Here is a 2,277-nt window from a genome sequence, read left to right as displayed (position 1 = left end):
CATTAACAAATACAACATCCAAAGTGAAGCTTATGGGAGAGATCTCGGAACAGTGCGAAATATAGACAGGAGTGGTACACGGAGACGGCCTCTCACCCGTTCTGTTTAATTCGGTTCTGGAGAAAATAATCAGGGTTTGGGAGATAGGAGTCAGGGGGTAAAGATGGGGTACAGAAGGATAGAACCGCCAATATAACATGTTGGCTGATGATATAGCGACCGTAACAACTAATAGAAAAGAAGCCAAAGAAGCTCCAGAGACACTACACAAAATCTCAGTCAAAACAGGACTACAAATATCATATGAAAGAACGCAGTACTTTGTCACAGAATCCACAGACACTCACTGGTAGAGAAGTATGGAACGTTAACACAAGCAGAAAGTTTCAAATATCTAAGAGAGATTATACAGAAAATGGGATTGAAGTCGACATCCAATGAAGATAGAATCATAAAACTACAAAAAAACGTACAGACTTACATGAAACCATTACAACAAAATAAGTGTATCCATCAATTCCAACTTAACACACTATAGTACAGCAGGAGGCCTTGTATGCCACAGAAATAACAGCAATCAAAAACTCCGTCCGAACAGGCTTTTGAAGGCCGAACGGCACCGACCTGCCGCCGTGTCAAACTCAACCTACAGGCGTCACTGGATGCATATATGGAGGGCCATGTGGTCAGCACACCGCTCTTCCGCCGTTTTGTCAGTCTGCGAGACCGGAGCCGCTGCTTCTCAATCAAGTAGCTCCTCAGTTTGCCTTAAAAGGGCTGAGTGCACCCCGTTTGCCAACAGCGCTCGGCAGACGGGATGGTCACCCATCCAAGTCCTAGACCAGTCCGACAATGCTTAACTTCGGTGATCTGACGGGAACCGGTGTTACCACTGTGGCAAGGCCGTTGGCAACAGTAATCAAAGAAAGAACGAAAATCAACGAGATGAGAAAACAAGAGAGGAAAATAGAAATATCTAAGGGCCGGTTCAGAAAGAGGGGTCTGAATAAGAAGACCGACATAAGAACTGTACGAGCAATGAGAGACGATTATAAACAACATCAGGAGAAGAAGGGCGAAGTTCTTAGGACACACACATGAGATGAACGAAAACAGACTGATCAAGAAGATTTTTAACTTAGTCACAACTAACAGAGTGAAAACCAACTGGGTGAAGGTAATGGTGAAAGACCTCAAGAAATTGAACATCTGCACAGTAGACATAACAGAGAAAGTTGCAGAGAAAAAAATCAGAAAACAGAAATTTCAGCCAACGCTCAAAGAGAGGAAAACAGGAAAAAAGTGAACAGAAGACACGAAGAAGGAACGCGGTGAATATATGACAGATTTTTGGGAAGAAAAAAGACAGAGGCAGAAAAGAATGCTATAAAAATTGATTCTGTTTTAGTGCTATTGTTAATGGGGAATTTACGATAATAGTGATAATGATAATAGGGTGATTCTGATTGACGTGTAAAACCCCTCGAAGCGATGTAGATGACGCTGAGACAAGTGGTTTAATGTAAGACACATGGGCCACAAATGTCGGGAAATACCACGAAAGTGGATGAGAAATGTTGAACATGTGACGTCAGCAGATGGCGTACTTCGCCGCACGTGTAGCGGTTATGTTTCAGCGTGAAGGGATGATTGAACGATGCACTATTTGCATTCGGACAAACGGTGTAAACCTCGAACACTTTTTGTAAATGTCATGTTTTGGAAACGTGGATGTTTCAAAATTATTGTCCTCGGTGTAATCAAGGAAAAGCTGTTGTTATTTTGTGTTTTTTTTTCTTTTGTGCCTTCTTTTTTTGTTTACAGACATTTAGTAAACAAAAAGGTAGGTCATATATTGGTAACAACGCAATACAGAAGCTTATCTCATTTACTTGTGACGCAATATGATCGGTTTCTGTTGAAGTGTACTTTGCAATAAACCAGCGAAGACTGCGAGACCGGTAAATAAATAATAGCTGGGCGGTGTGGCCGAGCGGTTCTAGGCGCTTCAGTCTGGAACCGCGCGACCGCTACGGTCGCAGGTTCGATTCCTACCTCGGGCATGAGTGTGTGTGATGTCCTTAGGTTAGTTAGGTTTAAGTAGTTCTAAGTTCTAGTTGACTGATGACCTCAAATGTTGAGTTCCATAGTGCTCAGAGCCATTTGAACCATTTTTTTTTGTAAATAAATGATAAATCTTACCTCAATGTAAACAAATAATCGTCTTTTTTAATGAAAAAATACTACCTGACAGACGCAATAATCAAAGCCCCAGCC

General features: G+C 41.9%; 1 pseudogene; it reads right to left on the bottom strand.

The window, feature by feature from the left end:
- Positions 1-793: 793 nt before the first annotated feature.
- LOC126095968 (5S ribosomal RNA) lies at positions 794-911 on the bottom strand (annotated as a pseudogene).
- Positions 912-2,277: the final 1,366 nt, after the last annotated feature.

This window comes from Schistocerca cancellata, chromosome 8 (genome assembly GCF_023864275.1).
Source record: "Schistocerca cancellata isolate TAMUIC-IGC-003103 chromosome 8, iqSchCanc2.1, whole genome shotgun sequence".
NCBI lineage: Eukaryota > Metazoa > Arthropoda > Insecta > Orthoptera > Acrididae > Schistocerca > Schistocerca cancellata.
The sequence above is the reverse complement of the archived record's forward strand: the minus strand, read 5'-3'. Positions and strand labels throughout refer to the sequence as shown.